The following is a 25,109-nucleotide window of genomic DNA, read 5'->3' on the forward strand; positions in this document are numbered from 1 at the left end:
CAGTTATTTGTAAAATGCTCTTTATTTTGGGATTGTCTGATGTTTCCTCAACATTAAATTCAGATTATGCATACTAAAATGCCATGTTTTCTCAGTGTATTATTATTTATTTAAATAAATTTATTTAAGAATCAGACAGTACATTTGCATGTTTGCTACAGGGTTATATTGCATACTGGTGGGCATTGGGCTTTTAGTGTACCCAGTACTCAAGTAGTGAAGACTGTACCTAATAGATAATTTTTAAACTCTTATTCTCCTCTAAGCCTCCCTGCTTTTGGAGTCTGCAGTTCTGTTCCCATCATTATGTCCATCGGTACCCATTGTTTAGCTTCCACTTATAAATGAGAACATGCAGTATTTGGTTTCCTGCTTCTGAGTTAGTTCTATTAGGATAATGAACTCCAGCTCCATTGACATTGCTGTAAAGGATGTGAGGGAATTCTTTTATTATGGCTGCGTTTGTCTTCCCATTTTTTTTTTTTTATTTATTCTGTGCTGCTTTTTAAATTATTTCTTCTGTTTGCTCTAGGTTTACATTGCTTCTTTTTCTATAGTTTCCTAAGGTGGCAGCTTGGACTATTGATTTTTATATCTTTGTTCTTCACTGATATATTCATTCATTGCTATAATTTCCATCTAAGCACTGCTTTTGCTGCATCCCACAAATTTTGATAAGCTGTATTTTCATTTTCATGTAGTTCAACTATTTTTAAATTTCCATTGAGACTTTTTCTTTGACCTATGTGTTTAAAAGTGATTGTTTAGCCTCTAAATATTTTGGCATTTTCCAACTATATTTCTATTGATTTCTAGTTTAACTCCATTTAGTTTGAGAGCATATTTTGTGTAATTTCTCTTTTTTAAAAAATTTTAAGGTGTGTTTTATTACCTGGAATGTGGTCTATCTCAATGAATGTTTTATGTGAACTTGAAAGAAATGTGTATTTTGCTGTTATTGCATGAAGTGTTCTATAAACATCAATTAAATCAAGTTGATTGATGGTGCCGTTTGGTTCAACTACATTTTTACTGATTTTCTGGCTGGTGGTATTGTCAATTACTGATTGAGATGTGTTGAAGTCTGAATTATAATGATGGACTGATCTCTTTCCTTCCAGTTCTATCTGATTTTGCCTCATGTATTTTGATGGTGTATTCTTAGGCATACACACATTAAAGATCATCATGTCTTCTTGGAGAATTGACCCTGATATCATTATGTAACTCTCATATTTATCACTGACAGTTTTCTTTGTTTTGAAGTCTGCTTTCTATGAAGCAATAGAAAGTTTTGTTTGATCAGTGTTACTAACGTTTATTTTCCTTTATCTCTTTAATTTTAATCTATATGTCTTTATATTTGAAGTGTTTCTTGGAAACAAATAAAATTGTTTCTTTAAAAGAATCCATTCTGTCAGTCTCTATCTTTTAATTTGTGTATTTAGATCACTCACATCGGAAGTAATTATTGATATAGTTGGATTATTAGCTACCATATTTGTAACTTTTCTATTTGTTGCATTCGTTCTGTTTATCATTCCTTCTTTTTGTGTTTTCTCTGGTTTCAACTGAGCATTTTATGTAATTTCATCTTCTCTGCTCTCTTAGCATACCAATTATAATTCTCTTTATACGTTTTTAGTAGTTTCCCTAGAGTTCAAAATATACATTTACAACTAAACCAAGTCAACTTTGAAATAACTGTGTACCACTTCACGGGCAGTGTTGGTATCTTATAACAAAGTATGCCCAATTCCTCCCTCTTATTCCTTACAAAATTGCTGTCATTTATTTCAGTAATCCATAAGCCATAATCACCCAATTTATCATTGCTACTATTATATTATCTGTTAGGACAATTAGAGTAAGGAAAATAAAATATTTAACTTGTTTATTCCTTCTCTAATGCTCTTCTTTATACATATCTGAGTTTCTGATTTGTGTAATTTTTCTTCTTTCTGAAAAATTTAGTTTTACCATATCTTGTAATGCAGATTTGTGGAGACAAATTCTCTGTTTTTGTTTATCTGGAAAAGCTTTTGTTTCTCCTCCACTGAGAAGGAGAATGGCTGAGTTTACCCAGTTTGCTCTGTGGCCTTGGTGATTTTTTTTTCTTTCACCACTTTAAATATTTTACTCCACTCTCTCTTTGCTGGCATGATTTCAGAAGAGATATCCATTGTAATTCCTATCTCTTTTTCTCTATTAATAAGGTATTTTTTTTCCTTTGGCTTCTTTCAAGATTTTCTCATTGTCTTTTGTTATCTATAGTTTGAATATGATATGCCTAGGTATAGGATTTTTTTTTTTCTATTTATCTTTCTGAGTGTTCTCTGAACTTCCTGAATCTGTTTCGGTGTCTGACTTCAATCTTGGAAAATTCTCAGCCATTGTTACTTCAAACACTTCTTCTCCTTTCTTTCTCCTTCTGTTATTTCTACTATACATAAGGTCCACCTTTTCTAATTTTCCCACAGTTCTTGGCTATTCTGTTTCTTTTCCGTTTTATGTTAGCATTTCACTTTAGGAAGTTTCTAGTGACATATCTTTAAACTCACTAATTCTTTCGTCAGCCATATTCAGTCTACTGATAAGCCTATCAAAGACATTCTTCATTTTTCTTGTAGTGTTTTTATTTCTAGCATTTACTTTGGAATCTTTCTTCATCTCTGCTTACATTATCTATGTGTTCTTGCTTTTTGTCCACTTTTTCCATTAGAGCCTTTCACATATTAATTATAGTTATATTAATTCTTGGCCTGATAATTAAAAAAAAATCCCTGCCATATCTTGAGTTATTTTCTGATGCTGGCTTTATGTCTCCAGAGTACTTATGTCCTGTCTTTTAGTATGCTTTATAATTGTTTTGTTGAAATTCAGACATGATGTATCATATATTGGGAATCGACATCATAGGCCTTTAGTGTGAAGTTTTATGTTTATATGGCTAGAAGTTAGTCTGTGTTTATTGTTTGCTATTGCTATAGGTGTCAAAGGTTTCAGTGTACTCTGGTGTCCTTGTTATAGTCTTTTCTGTTGTCTTTGAGCCTCTCTAGAAACTTCCTCTTAAAGTCTGTGTCTTGAAGTTCTCTCATTTGTTATCTACTATTATTGTACAACAGACCTGTTGATGTGGTGGTAAGATACTGGAATGGTAAGATACTGGAGAGAAAAAGCTTTCTATAATCCTATGATTAGATGTCCATTAAAAAAAAATTGAGCCAAAGTTCCTGGACTGTGACATTTAGAATAGTTTTTTAGCATTTAAAAAAAATCCCTGTGTGTGAGACAGGAAGGATAGAAGGGGCTGAGGTTGGCTCACTGCTCTTCCCTAGGTCAGATAAGGTTCTAGCAGAGTATAGACAATACCCAACTGTTATGGTTTGGCTGTGTCCTCCCCCATATCTCATCTTTAATTCCCATGTGTTGTGGGAGGGACCCGGTGGGAGGTGATTGAATCATGGGGGCAGGTCTTTCCTGTCCTGTTTTCATGGTACTGAATGAGTCTCACAAGATCTGATGGTTTTAAAAAGAGGAGTTCCCCTGTACAAGTTCTCTCTATTTGCCTGCTGCCATCCATGTAAGAAATGAGTTGATCCTCCTTGCTTTCTGCCATGATTGTGAGGCTTCCTTAGCCATGTGGAACTGTAAGTCCAATTAAACCTCTTTCTTTTGTAAATTTCCAGTCTGGGGTATGTCTTTATCAGTAGTGTGAAAATAGACTAATACAGTAAATTGATACCAGTAGAATGGGGTGCTGCTGAAAAGATACACAAAAATGTGGAAGCGACTTTGGAACTGGGTAACAGGTAGAGGTTGGAACAGTTTGGAAGACTCAGAAGACAGGAAAATGTGGCAAAGTTTGGAACTCCTTTTAGACTTGTTGAATGACTTTGACCAAAATGTTGATAATGATAAGGATGATGAAATCCAGGGTGAGGTGGTCTCAGATGGAAATAAGGAACTCGTAGGGAACAGGAGCAAAGGTGACTCTTGTTATGTTTTAGCAAATATACTGGTAATGTTTTGCCCCTGCCCTAGAGATTTGTGGAACTTTGAACTTGAGAGAGATGATTTAAGATATCTGGCAGAAAGCAGATACCATTCAAAGTAGCAAATCATTCCAGAGGTGACTTGTGTGCTGTTAAAGGCATTCAGTTTTATAAGGGGAGCAGAGCATGAAAGTTTGGAAAATTTGCAGCTTGACAATATAATAGAAAAGAAAAATCCACTTTCTGAGGAGAAATTTAAGCCAGCTGCAGAAATTTGCATAAGCAATGAGGAGCTGAATGTTAATCCCCAAGACAATGGGAAAAATGTCTCCAGGGCTTGTCAGAGGTCTTCACGGCAGCCACTCCCATCACAGGCCTGGAGGCCTAGGAGGAAAACATGGTTTTGTGGACCAGGCCCCTGCTGTGTGCAGTCTAGGGACTTGGTGTCCTGCATCCCAGCCACTCCAGCTGTGACTAAAAGGGGCCAAGGTACAGCTTGGGCCATGGCCTCAGAGGGTGCAAGCCCCAAGCCTTAGCAGCTTTCATGTGGTATTGAGCCTGCAGGTACACAGAAGTCAGCAATTGGGGTTTGGGAGCCTCTGACTAAATTTCAGAGGTTGTATGGAAATGCGTGGATGTCCAGGCAAAAGTTTGCTGCAGGGGTGGGGCACTCATGGAGAACCTCTCCTAGGGCAGTGCAGAAGGGAAACGTGGGGTTGGAGCCCCTACACAAGTCCCTCCTTGGGACACTGCCTAGTGGAGCTGTGAGAAGAGGGCCACTGTCCTCTGGACCCCAGAATGGTAGATCCACCAACAGCTTGCACTGGGTTTCTGGAAAAGCCACAGACACTCAACGCCAGCCTGTGAAAGCAGCCAGGAGGGAGGCTGTAAAGCCACAGGGGTGGAGCTGCCCAAGACCATGGGAACCCACCTCTTGCATCAGTGTGACCTGGATGTGAGACATGGAGTCAAAGGAAACCATTTGGAGCATTAAAAGTTGATTGCTTGCTGGATTTTGAACTTGCATGGGGGCTGTAGCCCTTTTGTTTTAGCCAATTTCTCCCATTTGGAATGACTGTATTTACTCAATGCCTGTACTGCCTCTGTGTCTAGGAAGTAACTAACTTGCTGTTTATTTTACAGGCTCATAGGAGGAAGGGACTTGCCTTGTCTTAGATGAGACTTTGGGTTTGTGGACTTTTGAGTTAATGCTGAAATGAGTTAAGACTTTGGGGGACTGTTGGGAAGGTATGATTGGTTTTGAAATGTGAGGACATGAGATTTGGCAGGGGCCAGTGGTGGAATGATATGGTTTGGCTGTGTCTCCACCCAAATCTTATCTTGACTTCCCACCTGTTGTTGGAGGGACCCTATAGGTGGTGATGGAATCATGGGGGCTGGTCTTTCCTGTCCTGTTCTTGTGATAGTAAATGAGTCCCACAAGATCTGATGGTTTTAAAAAGGGAGTTTCCCTGCACAAGCTCTCTTTGCCTGCTGCCATCCATGTAAGATGTGAGTTGATCCTTCTTGCCTTCTGCCATAATTGTGAGGCTTCCCCAGCCACATGGAACTGTAAGTCCATTAAACTAATTTTCCTGTATAAATTACCCAGTGTCAGGTATCTCTTTATCAACAGCGTTAAAACAGACTAATATACCAACCTATGATGGTTTGACTTATAATTTTTTTTTACTTTATGATGGTGTGAAATCAAAATGCATTCAGTAGAAATTACATTAAGTACCCATATGACCATTCTATTTTTCACTTTCAGTACTGTATTCAATAAGTTACATTAGGTATTAAAGACTTCATTATAAAATAGTCTTTGTCTTAGATAATTTTGCCCAACTGTAGGCTAATGTGAGTGTTCTGAGAATGTTTAAGGTAAGGTAGGCTAAGCTATCAAGTTTTGTAGGCTAGGCATATTATGATATTTTCAATTTATGATAGGTCTATTGGGATATAACCTCATATAACTTCAGGAACATCTGTAGTTTTTACTTCAGGGGAGGCCTTTGTTTCAGAAAACAGAACACTCTTGGTATATTTCAAAATGGGTAACTTTCTTTCTCCCCCTTCCATAGTACTTGGACATTTGTCTCTAATTTTCCCACTGAGAACCTGGTGGGCTTCCCCCAGGAATTTTAACTCTCACGCCAGTCAACATTCAGGATGCAGCAATTTGTCAATTACATTTTTTGCTGTTCCTTCCAGTTTCTGGCTTCTCTGGCTTCTGCTGGTGGTAAGCTGTGATTCTCAGTGACCTCCTCTTTCTCTAGGTTTTGGAGCAGCAGTCTGTCCTGTGACCTCAATTCTCTGATAAATCTAAGACTAGTTGTTGACTTTTAGTTTTTCTGCTGTCTTCTTGTTATGATGATGGAAGTGATGATTTCCAAGCTCTTCACACAGGGCAGAAATTGAAGATGCCAGTTTATATACTTTTTAACTCCAGAATTTTCCTTTCTTTTTTTTTCACAATCTTTATCTCTTTATTGATATTCTCTACTCAGTGAGTTACTGTTGTCACACTTTCCATTAACTTATAAATATAATTTTCTTTAGTTCTTTGAACTAATTTATAATAGCTGTTTAACATTTTTGTCTGCTAAGTCCAACATCTAGGTCCTCTAGTAGACAGTTTCTCTTGACTGCTTTTTTCTTGTGTATGGATTGTACTTTTGTGTTTCTTTGCAGTCTCATAAGTTTTTGTTAAAAACTGAGCATTTTAGATACTATAATAGAGAAAACCTCAACTTATTTTTTCCCAGGTATTGTTTGTGTTTGCTTATTTATTGGTTAATGCCTTGTTTAGATAAATTCTGTGGAGTCTCTGTTCCTCTACAGTGTGTGACCTCTGATGTCTCTTCTCAGGTGTTTTCTTCTTTATTATTACTTTTATTTTTATGCCTGACTCCATAAGGGTTGCTCTCATGTCAGAATTGCTTCGTCTTTCAATAATCAGTCAGATTACTCACCTTGAACAGCTAAGGTTTCTGCTCTCGTTCATGAATCTGTGTGTGAGCTGGGGAACACTTTTACATTTCAGATGGTTTAATAAGAGTTCCTGGCTTTTCCTTTCTGCTTGCAAAAGGCCTCACCTTCATCTAGGGACAAGCAGATAGTTATCTTCTCTTCTCTCCTGAGAGTGTGTGCAGCTTTGCACATGCGTACTTCATTCCAGCTTTGCACATGCGTACTTCAATCAGGGTTAGGTGGAAGCTTATCAGGGCCTGCTCTGGCTGCCTCATTTCATGGAGCTTCCTGTTAAATTTTTGCCTAGTCTGATTGTTGCTTGCCCCAGCTAAAATCATGCCTTAGGCTAACTCACACTGGCCCTTACCATCACCTAAATTGCTGCTACTTTTGCCCATGCCCCTGAGTGTGGGGATTTTTCTGTGCCTTACTAAATACCAAGTCAGCACTTACCCTTCCTGTCTAAGAAGCTGCTTGTTTCTGTGACTTTCCTCCTTCTAGTATATAGCTGAGCACAAGTGGAAAGTTGGGGAAGGGGGATGGAGGACAGGAATAATACAACCCCAGGCTAAAATGTCACAAGAAGCTTTTATCTGTCGTTCAGTAGTTTTTCTTGCATAGATTCAACTCAATTCATTTTACACCTTTGTCCTATTTCTATGTCCTGAAATCTTTGTATTTGACAAATTCATCTAGTTTTATCATTGCTTTTCGGGGAGAGGATTTGCCGAGCTCCTCATTCCACCATTCCAATTCCTTACCAGATCATGCGTTATTGCTTCAATTTCCTTAAAGCATATTCTTTGCCTAGACTGGGTAGGGAACTTGACAGACTGAGGGAGTCTGTAACGGTGATTGAGAGGAATGGGAAAGAAAGCTGACCAAGAATATGTAGAAGAACTGGTTGATGCTACTTATGTCCCAGCTAATGTTAGAGAATGGGAATTTATCAAGGTGCCATTTGACACAGTATTGGGATTATCTAGTACACCATTATGTAGACCAAAGTTGGTGTCCAACGTTCGATTTTTACATTATGCTACAGTTGAATTTCATATGACCAATTTCTCAGAAGGTATTGGGGTAAGAGAAAACTAACAGTGCTGGGGAGAGTGCAGTTCAGATAATTAGCCATGGGGTCAAGACCTACACGAGAAGAAGAAAAGCTATGACAGAACTGATAGCTTAGAAGAACATGAAGGAGTCAAAGGACTGGAAGTATTGGTAAGTTTGAGGAAAAAAGGTATTTTACTTGAAGTTATGAGTAAGTAGGAAATTTTTAGGAATTTGTGGTCAGAAGTTGAGTTGGGGTAGCTGTAGACCAGAAGCCTTAGAAGAGCCAGTTATTTGGTACTAACCTCTCCTTCTAGTATCTTCAGATGTGGGACAGTGAGGAGCATTTAGCTTCATGTACTGGAAGGAAAGTTGTCAGTCACATATCTATATGATTGGATAAGAATAATAAATAGAGAAGGGAGTCAAATACTAGTATTTAATTAGGTGAGCTTTATTTCCAGTTTTCCTCTCACAAATTGGTACAAACAAAAACAAGCAAACAAAAAGTTTGCTCTCAAGCCTCATGGAGTTAACAGCCTAGTCTTTCTCTTTGAGCTATCAGGGAGGGTAGCATGGCCTAGTCCTCTCCTTGGCATCTAATTCATGTCTTTGATCCCAATGGCTCTTATTGCAATAGGTACCCTTTTATGACAAACCGTGAGAATAAGATTTGGATGGTGTTGAAATGATTTATCTTGTTAGCAATTTTGACCAGATAGTCATTTATATACTTATGTGTGTGTGTGTGTATATATATGTATATATATGTGTGTGTGTGTGTGTGTATATATGTATGTACACATACATATACAATGGCTTCAAAAGCATAACTTGAGGGGGAGTATTTTGCTCCTCAAAAGTTTTTTTAAGGTGGTTCACTTGGGATCCAAATAAGTAGTTGATATAGTCCATCAGATCCAATTGTTTATCATCAAGCCATTTTCCCCCACTCTTGTTTTTACCATTTAACAAGCTGCTGTGGCATGAACAAATATAACTGTGGAACTAATAGATCTTCTGTAACAACATATCCTTGGTGTTTATTTCCTTTTTTATTACTGATACTTCTAGTTAAGGGTCTTTCCAAGAATGCATGTGAAGCAAAGCTGAGAACTAATATGTGATTTTTTTCCTTTGCAAAATTATACTTGATTTATCATTAATGAACTTAATCAATGACATCATAATGAATTCAGGCTTTATGGACTGTGATTCTTTGAGCTTTTACAAGAAAATTTACAAAAATCAAATGCATGGCCGGGCACGGTGGCTCACGCTTGTAATCCCAGCACTTTGGGAGGCCGAGGTGGGCGGATCACGAGGTCAGGAGATCCAGACCACGGTGAAACCCTGTCTCTACTAAAAATACAAAAAATTAGCCAGGCATGGTGGCGGGAGCCTGTAGTCCCAGCTACTCGGAGACGCTGAGGCAGGAGAATGGCGTGAACCCGGGAGGGAGAGCTTGCAGTGAGCCGAGATCGCGCCACTGCACTCCAGCCTGGGTGACAGAGTGAGACTCCGTCTCAAAAAAAAAAAAAATCAAAGTGGGAGCTAAACAATGGGTGCACTAGATATAAAAATGAAAATTATAGACACTTGGTGAGGGTTAAAAAATTACCTCTTGGGTATAATATTCATTATTTAGGTGGTAGGTATACTAGAATTCCAAACCTCACCATTATAAAACATATGTATGTTACAAACCTGTACACATACCCTTTGAATCTAAAATAAAATATTTTTAAAAAGAAAATTTAAAATTAAAAAGAATATGTTTTGTTGGATTACCTTCTGTAGAAACTAACTTACCAATCAATCATTAACCACCTCACTTCAATTCTAGTTTCATCAAAGTTTCTTTATTTTTTAGCTGGAAAAATTTCTAGAGGAATAAATACTTCTTGAAAAAGACACTCTGTCCATCATGGTTCCTGATGGTGTGGGCTGACACCTAATCAGAACTAACTGATCATATAGGGCTGGTCTTTTTTTTTTTTTTTTTTTTTTTTTTTAAAGAAAACAACAACTGATAGAATAGCTTAATTTTAAAAGTACATTTTCTAAAACATGCATTTAAAAATAATTAACTTACCTGTCTAACATGCATATGCATACATACGCATATAGGTACACACCAAGATAAAGCATAGACTTTTTAAAAATAATAATTAAAACTCTTTTTTACATTAAAGCATATGCTTTCAACACTGCACTGAAAATGGAGATTTGAATGTGTATATACATTAAATGTCTATGTGTACAGTTAGTTTGTAAGCTTAGAATTACATGCACCATCTCCTGCTACTCCAAAGTAGGTTTTCTTATGTTCCTTACTGAGGAAACATCATTTTTTAGTTCATCATCATATGGAATTCTGGTGCCATACTTTTATCCTCATAATCCCCCAATTTAAGGGTAACCTTTCTTCCTATTGTTAGAAATTCAAATGCCCAAATAAAAGCACTTCAAACTTTTATGTTTGTCATAAATAGGTAACTCTCTGTTTCCTGAGCTCCTTGGCCGGTCAGCTCCTTGGACCATTCTCAGTGATCCTTTCCTGGTGTCTCCTGAGCAATGGGTCCACTGAGTGCTTTAGAACTGCTGGCCCTAGGACTGAGAAAGGCAGCATCAACATCTAACTGTTGTTGCTATCTCCCTTCATTGCTCCCCAGAGTTTTTTCAATTAATGCCTCAACTTTTTATTCAGATCTTTATGTTGCAGTGTATCCATCCTTGAATGGTTTACAAATTCCCCATGTAATTTTCATTATGTTTCTTTCCAGCAATGAAATTCCTATCTCTCCTTATAGAGGAAACTTGTCTACTTCTCATTTTCACGTTGAGAAATGTTACTAACTTCCTATGTGTTTTTGCTGTTTGAGGAGAGCTTACTCTCATAGTTTTTATACTTTCTTTGCCTGATTGAATGAATTTTAAAATTCTATTTTATTCTATAAGAGTAATTGAGGGCAGTAACATGATGCTGAGAATGAAGATAATTTATCTTACTATATCTGGGCAATGAACAATTTAAATATTCATAAATAAATTATTTTATTCAGATGATTTGTCTTTCAGGGTGTCCACAGTGACTTCAGTAGATAAATATTCTCCTAAAGATGGTGTGTCTTTGTACATTTTTTAGAGCTTCCAGGTGGGACATAAGAATTTTTTCTTATTAACAAGGAAAGCCCTCTTCAATATAGTGCTAAGAATATTGGGATTCGATCTGAGAGAATTGCATGCCACCTGATTCAAATTGTGCTTCTGCACAGCAAATGAAACTACCATCAGAGTGAACAGGAAACCTACAGAATGGGAGAAAATTTTTGCAACCTACTCATCTGACAAATGGCTAATAGCCAGAATCTACAATGAACTCAAACAAATTTACAAGAAAAAAACAAACAACCCCATCAAAAAGTGGGCGAAGGATATGAACAGACACTTCTCAAAAGAAGACATTTATGCAGCCAAAAAACACATGAAAAAATGCTCCTCATCACTGGCCATCAGAGAAATGCAAATCAAAACCACAGTGAGATACCATCTCACACCAGTTAGAATGGCCATCATTAAAAAGTCAGGAAACAACAGGTGCTGGAGAGGATGTGGAGAAATAGGAACACTTTTACACTGTTGGTGGGACTGTAGACTAGTTCAACCATTGTGGAAGTCAGTGTGGCGATTCCTCAGGGATCTAGAACTAGAAATACCATTTGACCCAGCCATCCCATTACTGGGTATATACCCAAAGGACTATAAATCATGCTGCTATAAAGACACATGCACACGTATGTTTATTTCGGCACTATTCACAATAGCAAAGACTTGGAACCAACCCAAATATCCAACAACGATAGACTGGATTAAGCAAATGTGGCACATATACACCATGGAATACTATGCAGCCATAAAAAATGATGAGTTCATGTCCTTTGTAGGGATATGGATGAAACTGGAAAACATCATTCTCAGTAAACTGTCGCAAGGATAAAAAAGCAAACACCGCATGTTGTCACTCATAGGTGGGAATTGAACAATGAGAACACATGGACACAGGAAGGGGAACATCACACTCTGGGGACTGTTGTGGGTTGGGGGGAGGGGGAAGGGACAGCATTAGGAGATATACCTAATGCTAAATGACGAGTTAATGGGTGCAGCAAAACAACGTGGCACATGGATACATATGTAACAAACCTGCACATTGTGCACATGTACCCTAAAACCTAAAGTATAATAATAAAAATAAATAAATAAAGAAATAAAGAAAACAAACATTTAGCATAATATTTTCCTTCAATCAAGACCTTTCTTATTAGATTTTATTAATGATTTTTAATTTTAAAATCATTTCTTGAATGAAACTATTGCCCTTAAAACTGGTAGATATGTGGCACCTTTAAAATATTGCTTCATATTTCTTTGACAGTATTTCCATTGAGGTTTGAGGTCAATGTTTATGTCCCTTCTCCTTGAGTCTGGGAAAATTTGTGACCACTTCAACCAACACAGTGTCACTGAGGCTGGGCCATAAAAGGGGACCATGCAAGTTCCGCCCTGCTATCTGGAACACTTGCTTGTGAGGCTGAGCATACTAGGGTAAAAAGACTGACTCTCTTGACACCATTAGACTGTATGAGAGTCCAAGCCACATGGAGAGGCCATGTATATGGATTGTAGCTGATAGACTCAGTCAAATCTTTTCAACCCAGCCTCTGGGATTCCTTCCACATCCATTTGAGTCATCCCTAACTGTATGAGTCTTCTCATCTGAGGCCCCAAGCATCATAGCACAGAGAAAAGCCATCCCTGATATATGCTGTCTTTATTCCTAATTCTCACAGAAGCTGTGAGCATAATAAAATGGGTGCTTTCTTTAAAAAAATCTCATTTAGTTTTTGAGTTGTTAAATAACAATTGATGACCAGAAAAAGTTTATAAAAATAATATTGAAGTTTCTTAGGCTGAAGTGGAGTAACTATGGAATTTTGAAAATTGCCACCCTAAAGACTGCTTGTGATCTGTGACACCATGAAAAGAATAGAGCCAATAGTATTGGCCATTTGTGAATTAACCATAACCTTTGTAACTTGGAGACATATTCCAAGTATTACACAAGATTGATTGTTAATACTAAAAATTCCCTAGAATACAGTTCTTAAAAACCTTTGATGAGAAAACTCAACATTTGAAATTATTTCCTGTCATCTGAGGTTATGTTGGACAAAATTCTGCATGGATGATTTGGGATGCCATGGAGGATCCTTCTTACTCCAATGGAGCTTTTCAGTTTATTATTAACTCTGTGTTCAACATCAGTAGGAGTCTTCTGTGAAATGTCTCTACGAATTCATTCACATCCAGAAAAATCATGGTCTTTACTTATAGCTTCTTCTTAGATTATAATATTTGGAAGGATTCAGTGACATTTTCTTTTTTTCTTTCCTTTTTTTTTTTTTTTTTTTTTTTGAGACGGAGTCTCACTCTGCTGCCCAGGCTGGAATGCAGTGGCACGATCTTGGCTCACTGCAACCTCTTCCTCTCGGGTTCAAGCGATTCTCCTGCATCAGCCTCCAAAGTACTGGGATTACAGGCGCATGCCACCATACCCAGATAAGTTATTGTATTTTTAGTAGAGATGAGGTTTCACTGTGTTAGGCAGGATGGTCTTTATCTCCTGACCTCGTGATCTGCCCGCCTTGGCCTCCCAAAGTGCTGGGTAGTGACATTTGCATAGCAAAATGACATGAGGACAATAAAATATAGAAGCAGAAAGAGTTTAAATGCATTTCATTTCAATTTATGACACTGGCATGTCACACCGGAGGAGGGTAAGCCAATTAATTAAAATAGACAAGAGTAAAATTGGACAGTATCTGAAGCAAAGGGAAACTGGGACCCCCCAAACTCTCCATTTGCTTTCCTTTCCCACTTTGTATAATCCAAAGTCTCCCTTATTGATTTTTGTGATAGAAAATGTCATTGTTGAAAGTCCAAAAAGGGACCAACAATAGACCTTTTTGCTCTATTTATGCTTCATTTACCTAACAGAACAAGGCATATTTTGAAAATGGAGAACAGGGAACAAGGAGTAGTAGTGCTGGTGATCTGATGAGTGAAAATAGATTGGACAAAATATGTTACTTTGCTACAGAAACCAGTTATGTTAAGATAGTCTCTTTAATTTTGTGTTTTAGGTTTCTGATAATATTTCAACTTAGTGCTTCCTCAAATTTTAGGAGTAATTTTGGGATCATGGAAAATGTAGATTCTGATCCATTAGGTTGGGGACTTATATTCAGTGGTGCCTTAGATCCTGCATCTCTAATAAACCTACAATGATGCCCAGGACCACACTTAGAGTACAAGGGTCTTAATGACTAGTAGCTGGACCTGGCAGACAGGTGGGAAATCCTCGCCTTAACCCAGCCTTTTGTAAAGGCAATACAGTTCCTTTATTTTTATTTTACTTTTATTTTCAAATAATTTTTATTATTTTAATTTGTTTTATAATTTCAACTTTTATTTTAGATTCAGGAGGTATGTGTGTAGGTTATTACCTGGGTATATTGCATGATGCTGAGGTTTAGGGTACAATTGAACCCATTATCCAGGTACTTAGCATAGTACCCAATAGTTAGTTTTACAACCTTTTCTCTATTCCCTCCCTCCCACCTCTGATAGTTCACAGTGTCTATTCTTGCCATCTTTATGTCCATAAATATCCATTGTTTAGTTCCCACTTATAATTGAGAACGAGTGGTATTTGGTTTTCTGTTCCTGCATTAATTCACTTAATGACCTCCATCTTCATCCATGGTGCTGCAAAGGACATGATATTGTTCTTTTTTTGGTGGTTGCATAGTATTCTGTAGTGTATGTGTACCACATTTTCTTTATTCAATCCACCATTGACGGGCATCTAGGTTGATTCCATGTCTTTGCCATTGTGAATAGTGCTACAAGGAATGTATGAGTGCCTGTGTCTTTTTAGTGGAATAATTTATATTCTTTTGTGTATATACCCAGTAGTGGGATTGCTGGGTCTAGTAGTAGTTCTGTTTTAAGTTCTTTGAGAAATATTGAAACTGTTTTCCACAGTGGCTGGACTGATTTATATTTCCACTAACAGTGTATAATTGTTTCCTTTTCTCCACGGCCTCACCAGCATCTGTTGTTTTTTGACTTTTTAATAATAGCCATTCTGACTGGTGTGAGATGGCATCTCATTGTAGTTTTGATTTGCAGTTTTCTGACGATTAGTGATGATGAACATTTTGTCATGTTTGTTGGCACATGTATGCCTTCTTTTGAGAAGTGTCTGTTCATAACTTTTGCCCGCTTTTTAATGGGGTTATTTGTTTTTTGCTTCTTTAATTAAGTTCCTTACAGATATTGGTTATTAGATCTCTGTCAGACTCATAGTTTGTGAATATTTTCTCCCATTCTGTAGGTTTTCTGTTTACTCTATTGATATTTTCCTTTGCTGTGCAGAATCTCTTTAATTAAATTTCACTTGTCAGTTTTTGTGTTTGTTGCAATTGCTGTTGAGGACTTAGTTATAAATTCTTTCCCAACGCCATCTTCCAGAATAATGTTTCCTAGGTTTTCTTCTAGTCTTCCTATAGTTTAAGGTCTTACATTTAAATCTTTAATCCATTTCAAGTTAATTTTTGTATCTGGTGAAAAGTATCCCTATCAAACTACCAATATTACTTTTCACAGAATTAGAAAAGAATTCTAAAATTCATATGGAGCCAAATAAGAGCCCAAATTGCCAAAGCAATCCTAAACAAAGGAACAAAGCTGGAAGCATCACATTACCCAACTTCAGGCTGTACTATAAGGCTATAGTAACCAAAACAGCATGGTACTGGTACAAAAACAGTCATATAGACCAATGGAACAGAACAGAGAAAACAGAAATAGAGCCACACACTTAGAGCGAACTTTTGACAGAGTTGGCAAAAATAATTGGGTTTTGTTCTTTGACAGAGTTGACAAAAATAATTGGGAAAGTACTCCCTATTCAATAAATGGAGCAATACAATTTTAGTATAAATACAATATTTGTAATAGCGTATTAAGTAATAAAATCAGCGAGTACCCAAGCTTAGTCATCACCATCCTTCAATGCTTCTTCAACTTTTTCATAATGAATCTACCTAGGAAAACAAAATTTCTCCTGAAAATGTGGGTGTTGGTGTATCTCACATGGATATCAATCATTTTATTTTGTACAAAAATTAAAGGTAGTAGCTCTATGCAGGCATAATCTGAAAGTCTTCATGTGACCCTTCTTTGGCTGCATACCCTAGAATCAAGGTGTATTCTTTCCAGGAAATTAAAACATTAGTTATGTTTCTTAATAATTAATTATATTTAGATGCGAAGCCATTGATTTTCAATTTCAATGCACACATAATTTTTGAATTTTATTCTCAAAGAAAATTAGAGGTGGCAGGTATAATCCTTGGATTGATTATCAAAGAAATACCCAATCAAATATTCCACTATAGTAAAATTATTAGCATGCATAAAGGTTTATATGTCATAGAAATAGGATACTAAACCAATGTATTTTTTTCTTCCTCAAGAAAGATGAGTTGTAGTTTGACAATTTTATTGATGAAATATGAATTAGTAGCATTTGAAAAACAGTTATATTTCACAGAGGTTTATTTTTTCTGAAATACAATAAATAAAGGGAAATAAAATAAGATTTTGGTGATTTGGTTTTCAGAAAGGTTGGAATGCGTGATAGCAAAATAGTGTTTTTTGTTTCTTGTTTTTCATGAATCTACACATACGTGCACTGTAATATGCTTGGAATCTTTCTAACAGGAGGTGGGAAGAGAACGTTGAAAAAAATCAAATGTCTGAAATGTCTGGGGTGTTGAGCAACAAATGAGTCCCACAGCTAACCTGCTTTCTGAAATAATCTCATGTAGTTAAGCGAATCTCTAATTAGTAGTTACAGATGTTTTTGATGTCTTTGAACTCTCTTTCAGAGACACAGTTACAGCCCATTAATAGCGTACCTGTCAATGGAAATATTTTAGGTAGTTATCTGTGCAGTGTGACAAATTGGGGAAAGGGATAAATTGGTTTAAGAACTGATGCTGCCTTGCATCTCCAGCTGTGACTCGAACGCTAATCTCATACTTTATTACAGAAAAGAGAATGAAAGTAATAGGGTTCACAATAGGCTACCACACAGGACATTGATGGTCACAGAATCGCCACTGGTGGGTTTCTGCCCTGACATTGCCAAAGCAGCAGGTAGCAGGGGAATTAATGAGATAATGTATATAAGGAGCTTTGATCTCTTTGGGGGAAGTGGCTGTGCAAATCCAAAGCTTTATATTATTGTTATGACTTTTCCTCTAACCTATGATTTTTCCACATTATGTAGGCTTGTCAATTACCCACCTGTGCCCTGTTCATACCACCATGATTTTATTTCTCATTTTTAAAGTTTATGCTTTTAATTGAGAGACACTGATGTTTCAAGATTCATCCTGGCAGATTAATACCCAGCAAAAGAGACCTGCTGTCAATGGGCATTGTGAATTATGTATTTAAAATTACCTTTGATGTCAAGGATGGCAAATTATACACTTCACTAAAACCATTTTGTGCTTCTTTGCAAGCTATGTGATTGAAAACTGCAGATGTTTGATATCATCTTTTACTGTGTTTGCTTGGTAAGTGAAATCTTCAATCAATTATAGTTGTTTGAAATTCATCTTCTGATGCCATTTAGAAAACATTAAGAGAAAATTTTTAAAAAATAGGGCTTAGTATATCTGAAGTTTAGCTTCTAGAAAAGTCAGGCTTTCAAGTCAGATTCTGTTTTTGAATAATCCTTTAGGATGCAGAGCGTTCTAACATTATAGCATGAGTAGGTTACAGAATCAAGAAGTGGGAGGCATTAATCGGGAGCATTTTCCTCCCTCAGGCATACATTTCAGGGAGAAGGCATATATAGAAGATGAATCAATGTGTACTTTCTCAGTGGAACACATAATATTATTCTTTCTGGGGTCTTCAATTACTTCCAGAAGGAAAACCTGTCAGTATTGAGTTTCTTCTTTGAATGATTCATCGGGTAATGGTCTGAAGAATTTTCTAGTAGTAATTTCTTAGTTTAAAAATAAAATATAGATTATTCACACTTTTAGATACAGATGTAGCAGTCATAACTCCCACAGTTTTCTGCCCTAGTGGAAAAGTGATAGAGATAGGGAAGGAACAAAGAGTAAGTATCTGGAATTGTGAGATGTGGATTCAAGAAACATTTACAAAATGTGAAGTGTCCTGAATTCTAGTCTTCCACATACATTTCCCTTTCGAATACTCTTGATATCTCCGAGAGAGGGTTGTTCTGTCACATCAATGAGAAAACAAAAGCTAAAATAAGTGACTTATATCCACACACTAGTAAATGTTGGAGTTTTGATTCAAGTTCTCAGATCTTCTGACTTAGAAATCTGGGGTATTCTACATTATAACATGCCATTAGAAAAAGTAGTATTTAACTTGATGTTGTGGCTATCTATTGCTGCTTAACCACCTCCAAACTTAGGGGTTTGAAACAACAGAAACATTTGTTTTGCTCGCAAATCTGAAATTTGAGCAGAGTTAGCTTGATGGGAAGAGCTTGTCTCTGTTACACTCACTGTCATTTGGGCTGCAACAGTCGGAAGCCTCCTTCACTCACATGTCTGGCGGTGATGCTGGCCATGGCCTGGCATCTCAGTTGGGGCTGTCACCTGCAACACCTACACATGACCTCTCTAAGGCTATGATTTCCAAGAGTCAGTGGGACACACACACACGTGCGCATGCACACACACAGAAAAGCCAGGGGATCCAGCTGGAAGTTATGTCCCTGCTTCCTTTAAACTACCCTTGAAAGTTATACAGAGTTTACTTGTATAACATTGTTCTTATTGGAACCAAGTCATCATGATTGGATCATATTCAAGTGGAAAGGAATTAGACTCGACCTTTTGATGGGTGGAATATGAAAGGATTTGCAGATTGTAGATGTATAAAACCATTGCAGATTACCTAACAACAGTAAATTTTCCTAAGTTTGGTGAGCAAATATAAGTGGTAGGCAAATAGGTATCCTGCCCCAGCAGATTTGTATTGCCTCTCATGCTCATAGGCAGCAGGGCTAAAAACCAAAGAATAATGTGACTCTGTTAGTCCCTGAATCCTCATGGTGACCTCCCCAAAATAGCTACGAGGTCTGTGGGTGGAAATACTGGCCACTCTGTAGCTGCAGTGTAAGGTATAATTTTTCCATATTTAGATACATGGTAGCTAGGTCTTCATTTGTACTTGCACCTTGGGCTCCACAAATGTTAGGTGTGGTCCTGTTTATGAAACAAATGCCCATCTGAAAAGATGCAGATGGGTCCACTTCTGAGGTCATGTTCTAGTCACAAAAGTTACGGTTTATCATCAACTCAGTTGTAAGGATGAACTAAAGATTTGAGTACTGCTGCATAGTCTTTAGAATTCGTTATAAATAATTGGTATGTTAAACTCTCTGTTGCTCTCAATACAATATAAGTAATTCTTAATCACTACTTTTAAATATGTATTCCCAAGATAAACAACCCTTCTAGGTATTTCTATACTCTGATACTTTGGATTCTATCTACAGTGAGTATTTTAAAGCCTGAAGTGGGAGAAACCAGACAAGAAAATTCATTGCAGAAAAGTGCCTCCAAAAGGCACAATATTTAATGTCTAGATGTTATGTACATTATCATAATACAAATTCTAACAGGTATATTTTCTAAGGCCTTGTTAGAGATCTACAATATTGCTTCTGACTGATTATGTAGAAGTAGTTTCCATATCACAATTTCATGTAATGACTCTCAGTGAAATGCCAAGTCTGTGATAACAAAACAGAACAAAATGAAAACGCTTTTTCAGGAAATGCTTTAAGAGGCATGATTTCCAGAGAGTCTGGATGACTAGCTTCAGGCAGATATTTCTCTGAAGTGTTGTGTGTTATCTTAAAGTTCTGAATATTTATATTCTATCCAGTAATATAACTGTGGTTGATATAGATGCATGTTGATATGTGTGTATGTATGCTGATATATAAATGCACACATCAGTGACAATTCTAAATATATAATAATAATAATAAAGAAATAATACAATAAAGCATTGGCTCAGGAGCTAGATGTTCAGAGGTAAACCCTTCCTTTGCCATCTACTGGTATGACTATGGCAGTATTACAAAAGCACTCTTTGCTCCAGTTTTCTTATCTTTGAGATAGAATAATTATACCTACCTCACAGGAGTTTAATAAAAGCATTAAATGAATTAATAAATTAATACATGTAAAATCCTTGAATCCTGACTGCACAAATACTGTGTGTTCAATAAATTGAATAAAATATTATATGCTCAATTCTATAGCTCAATAAATATTAGGTATTGTTCTAGTTATGTACTGCTTTATAACAGGGCACACTGAAACCCTGTGACTTAGAACAGGAGCAACCATTTTATTCTCTCTCATGCCTTTTGTGGGTCAGGAGTTTGGAAAGGGCTTGACTGGATGATTCTGGTTTGCGAAGCTGTAGCTGAAACAATGAGGGGCTGGAGTAGCTGGGAGCTGACTGGACATTTCTCTTCATGATGTTTCTGGGCTTTTCACTTGTTCTCATGTGTGGGCTGTTTTGGACTTCCTCATAGCATTGATGCTTTGGGGCCAATATCTTGCATATGTAGAGGCTCAGGGTTCAAATCATGATTGTCCAGCCGCCAGGCAGAACCTAGCCTCAGAAGTCGTGCAGCATCTCTTCCACTGTACCCTATTTCTTGGACCAGCCACAAAAGTCCAGCCAGTTTCAAGAAGAGGGAGTGTAGATCTTATGTTTTAATGGATGGAGTTGCATCATAAGGGGATTATGTGAGGTAAGAGATATTATTTAGACCATCTTAGGAGATACACTCTGCTACAGTTGTTATTTATTATCAGTTGCTCCTTGATACTGTCAAATACACCAAAGGGATGTGTACCAATAATTGAAGAAACATAGTGCTAAGTATATTGCTCTCATGAAATGAAAATTGCCTGTCTCAACCAGGGCATTGCCTGATACTAAAGAGCATTCAACTCTGTGGAATTCTCTCACAAATGCAGATATTCTATATTGTTGGTTGAAAGAAGATACATATGCCATTGATACCAGATACAAAGATATCCTACTTCATATTTTGTTAATGAAATGAAAAAGTCTAATTTCATCCATTGTCTAAATAGAGAATCCATTTCTTCTTAAGATTGTGCACTGGGAACACCTTAGGGCATTGTATTTATCTCTAGGTATTCAAAGAAGACCATGTGCATTTTATTCTAGAATTAAAAGCCAAAAATTGTCCATCTTTAAAGATGTCTGGCATTCGAGAAACCTGGCTGTTTTGATCCAAGAAATTCCTCCATAGGGCTATTAGCTTTTTCAAAGTTGACTGACTCAAGAATCTGAGAACAAAGAGATCTCTAAGGAGAAAAGTTTTTATACATGTTCTTGTCTGTCTCATTCTCCCCTTCCCAAGCTTGGGACTATGTTACAATTCTGAGACAGCAAAGGATTATTAGTGCTCTCACAATCTTTGTTTGCAATAAGTTGATAATGTGAACTTTAAAGCTTTATCTCTCCATCACCATTTTTTCTTAATTGAAGACTATTGCGAAATAGTCAAAACATAAACCTGAAAAACAAGTATTCATGCAGTGAAAATGCCTCAGAATCAAAGAGATAAGAAACTGCTCTGTGGGAAAGATTGTCTGCATTTCCAAAACTCTTGTTATACAGTATACTTAAATCAAAGAAGGGAAGTAGTTAGTGGCATACTCTTGGTCCTAGCAGAGATAAGCTTCTAAATGTAGACTTGGCAAAACAGAAAGCACAGGTGTGAAAAAATAATGTCCCTTGATATAGTCTCTTATGGAATATTTGTTCCTTCAAAAATAAATTCTGTGAGTTGCAGAAGAACATGTACAGTCTGATTCAAATATTCAAATATGGAAAGCTACATACATACACAAACACATAGACATTTCATAGACAAAAACCTGGATGACTAACTAAAACACACCAAAAACTAAAATGTCCTCAGCAATTGCCTCCAGGAAGGGGAGTGAGTTGGAGCTGTGAAAGAAGCATGAAAGGGAAATTTTCAGTTTTCACCCATGTCTATGTGAGTTGACCTTTATTTTAGCAAAAATATACTATTCATAATTTTTGTGTAGAAATTGCGGCATATTGGGTACCAGGTAAATATGCTTATTTGGCATTTATTTTATAGGAGAACATATTAATATTTTGGAATTTCAAAGATGAAAACACAATAGAGGAAATACCACTTCTCAGAATATCTCTTACTGTAAATTGTTTACTTCTTTATTAAAAACCACAATGTATGTGTTACCTCTTATTGTGTGACAATCATTCCTCCATACCCCTCTCCCTGGCAAAACCTGTAACAACTTAGTCATTTAAAATAACAGTTCATTATTTATTGTGATTCTGTGGTTGACTAGACAGTTCTCCACATGCTTTCAGTTGGTATCACTCACATGGCTAGGCTGGGAAGAAGGCTGTCTTGGTAAGTCCTGGGTACTTGAAGCTGACAGTTGGCCGTGGTACCTTGAATCTTTTCCATGTGGCCTCTTCCTCCACATGGCATCTCATCCTCCGGGGCCCCTTCAAGTGGTCCCTGTCTTCGGGAGAGACGGCGCTTCCTTACAGCATGAACACTGGATTTCATGAAACTAAAATTAAAAGCTGTTGGGCTTTTAAAGGTTAGACTTGAAGTGGTATAAGGACACTTATACTGTTTTATATTGGTCAAAACAAGTCACAAGATCTTGCAAGTTCAAGGAGAGAGGGAAATAAACAAATTCTTGAAAGGAGGAGTGGCATGTTTAAACAAACTTTTGGTGGCCATGTTTGGAACTGTTACCTGGTGTAATGCCTATGTGACAGAATTGAATTTCCACCCTATGCTAGCTCTGTTTATCTTTAAGGAACAAGATGCCTGTGATATAAAGCTCCCTTTGTAACCAGACCAGCTGAGACTGGTTAGAACCAAGATAGCCAATCTAATGACCCAGAAACACCTCAAGCTTCATTATAATCTCATTTTCATGCTAAATGACACTCCCACCAGCACCATGAGGTTGACAATTGCCATCACAATGACCAGAAGAAGCCATAAAAGGACAAAGAGGAAGGCAGCACTCTGGTTCTAAGAAGTTTACTATTCTACTACTCCCACCCTGTTTTTAATATCCAACCCCTTCATTAGAGAAACCCTATATTTTAACCTCCTCACTGGTTGAGAAGCTGATTTGTGAGCCCTGCTCCCACTTCTCAGTTCCATGGCCATCGAATCAAGCCTGTACTGCTGGACACTCACTTTTAGTTTTGTATGTTGGCTTCATGACACCAAAGAGGGGGAAGACCCCATCTTCTGGGAGACTGGCTTTGTTGTTAACAGAACTGTCTGCCATACCCTTATCACTGCCTTGCAGGAGCAGTTTTTACTATGAACCTGTTGAGAATACTTGTGCTATAAAACTATATATTAAGGTAATACCAGCTGCTACAACAAACTCAGAACTGAATCTCAGAGGATTAATGCAATAAGTTTATTTCTTGGTTACACGACAGTCCAGGTGTTCCAGGTCAGGCAGCTCTTGTTCAGTTGGCAATTCAGTGACCTATCCTTCCATGGTATGGTCACTCTTTCATCTTCATCATATGGTTTTCACATATCCTGTGCTTGTTGGCAGTGATCATTGAAGGATAAGGAGCATCACACAGGGAGGTTTTTGAGAGCCGGGTGTGGAAATGGTGCCCTTAATTTCTACTCACATTTCTCTGGCTGAAACTCAGTCACATGGTCATGCCTAGCTGCAAGGGAGGCTGGAAAATGTCTAGTGGTTGTGTAGCCCAAAGCAGAAAGGGGTTTGGTAATTAGCCACATGTCTTTCCCCCATTTCCAAAATAGGAAAGAATGAGAAATAACTTTCTATATCACTTATATAGGCCTCTGCACTGGTTTATTCAAAGCCACCTCAGAAACTTGCTGTTTTAATTGAAATTTTAAAATAAATTGAAGGTACTTTTGTTTTGAGTTTCATAGGGGCAAGATGTCTGTGTATTAGGGATTGGAGATATTATGAGAATGGTATTAAACTTGAGTGAAAGCCAATAAACAGAAATCTGAACTAACCAAACATAAATTAAGCATAATTAGAGGAAACAAATTTATCTTGCTTCCTTTATATATTTATCCAGTTACTTTAAAGTATGATTGTTTATAAAAATGGATCTGCCCAAATTTTCTTTGGTGTAAAGTATAGGTGTAGGTAACAGTTGTCTGAGTAGTAGGTGCCAAAACAGGATTAGATGTGAAGAGATGTTTATTGAGGAGGGAGCCAGAAGAGACTAGAAGAACTTTCAGACCATGATGCAGGTTTCATCTCTCTGAAAGAGAGAGGGCAGGGATGAAGGGAGGATGGGAGAAAGAGCGGAAGGAAGGTCTTAGACTGCAGCATAGTTTTAGGACAGTTTCAGCAAGGCTAACAGGGTCTTCCCATCAGTGAACTCATGGATCTTGCAGTGATGGTCTTAGTCATTGGCTGGGAATAGCCCATGGGAAGCATGCCCGGTCACAAACAGTGAATGGTTTCAGAATGCAGCAGCTAGGGCTGTTTGGCAATTATGTTCCTAACATTAGGAGATCTAAGAGGTGCATTTTTATGGTTGCCATAGTATGCCTTTGTTCCTATGGCATAATTAGAAATTACAGAGTGGTATAAAAATAACTAGCAGTTATTACAAAAGACATTTATGTTCATTTACTCCTTATTTATCCTACTGACTGTATCAGAGCAGTGGTTTGAAAAAGCCTAGATGGATGTGATCAAATTCATTTTTGTTTTTGGCCTAAAACTTGCTTCTATACTACCAGTGTCATATGAGAATGTCTGATGTTTGCCTCACTTCAAAAGTGGTCAGAGAAAA

This window comes from Hylobates moloch, unplaced genomic scaffold, assembly GCF_009828535.3.
Source record: "Hylobates moloch isolate HMO894 unplaced genomic scaffold, HMol_V3 SCAFFOLD_8, whole genome shotgun sequence".
Classification (NCBI taxonomy): Eukaryota; Metazoa; Chordata; class Mammalia; order Primates; family Hylobatidae; genus Hylobates; species Hylobates moloch.